General features: G+C 51.2%; 1 protein-coding gene across 1 annotated transcript in view; it reads right to left on the bottom strand.

The window, feature by feature from the left end:
- LOC110039435 (transformation/transcription domain-associated protein-like) overlaps positions 1 to 1,270 on the bottom strand; it is a 167,596-nt gene that overhangs the window by 105,639 nt on the left and 60,687 nt on the right.

Here is a 1,270-nt window from a genome sequence, read left to right as displayed (position 1 = left end):
CAGTCTGTTTCGTCATCCGGGGTCGCTCGGACGACGTCGTCGACAATTGGGTCAAAACGCGCCGAAAATTCAAATTTTTACAAAATTTTGACCCGCGATCGATCGTCTCAAAAGGTTTTGATTGAGCACTCGACGAATAACAGTACAAGCAATGCGAATCGCGGCGATCGGACATATCGACTCCCCGAATTGCAACGACGGCGTCGACAATCGGGTCAAAAACGCGTCGAAAATTCAAATTTTACAAAATTTCAACCCGCGATCGATCGTCCCAAAAAGTTTAATTGAGCATTCGACAAGTAACAATGCAGGCAATGCGAATTGCGGCGATCGGACGTATCGACCCTCCGAATTGCGAAGCTTGTGCGCGTGGGAGTGCTAATTGTGCAAAATGCCACCCTAAGGCTCAGGAAGGTCCTATAGGGAATCCCTTTTGGGTTTCCTCATGTTGGTTTCGTCCTTCTAAGTGCTAGAAGTTGATACCACACACGCGAAACTCCAGAATGGTACTGAAACGGGTCGAACTAAAACGAGGCGAGTCCCACTTCTAAGGTTCTAAGATAGTCGCAGGAAGACCCCTAAGGCTAGATCCTAACTCCTACGAGGAATACTAGATCTCACGAAAAATTGAGGTCAACAAATGGACCCCCAATAGGTGTGGTGTGCCGGACGAGCACACCGCGCGTATTGGTGTTGACCGAAAAGATCAACGAAACCAATACGAAAGACTAGGTCATCATACCTAGAACAAAGTGTAGGAATGAGTGATAGAAACATATCCACTGGGGATTAGAAGATGGATTCGAGGCTATCGAGCCTCAGGTGTAGATTTCGGACTCGTGCTAGGATTTAGTGCTGAAAAGGGAATAGGGCGGAGGCCTACGGTCCCGGAGGGTATCGGTGGGGTATATAGGTGGGAGTAGGGCGAAGGCCTAAGGTCCCGAGGGAGTAGAACGAAGGTCTACGATCCCGGAGTAGATTTCGTTGGGAGTAGGGCGGAGGCCTACAGTCCAGAGCGAGTAGAACGGAGGTCTACGGTCCCGGATAATTTCGTTGGGAGTAGGGCGGAGGCCTACGGTCCCGAAGGAGTAGAACAGAGGTCTACGGTCCCGGAGTAAATTTCGTTGGGAGTAGGGCGGAGGCCTACGCTCCCGAGGGTGGAGTAGATTTCGTTGGGAGTAGGGCGGAGGCCTACAGTCCAGAGCGAGTAGAACGGAGGTCTACGGTCCCGGAGTAAATTTCGTGGGAGTAAGGCGGAGGCCTACGGTCC

Source organism: Phalaenopsis equestris, unplaced genomic scaffold (genome assembly GCF_001263595.1).
Source record: "Phalaenopsis equestris unplaced genomic scaffold, ASM126359v1 Scaffold000002, whole genome shotgun sequence".
NCBI classification, from domain to species: Eukaryota; Viridiplantae; Streptophyta; class Magnoliopsida; order Asparagales; family Orchidaceae; genus Phalaenopsis; species Phalaenopsis equestris.
This window is presented reverse-complemented; position numbering and strand designations above follow the sequence as displayed.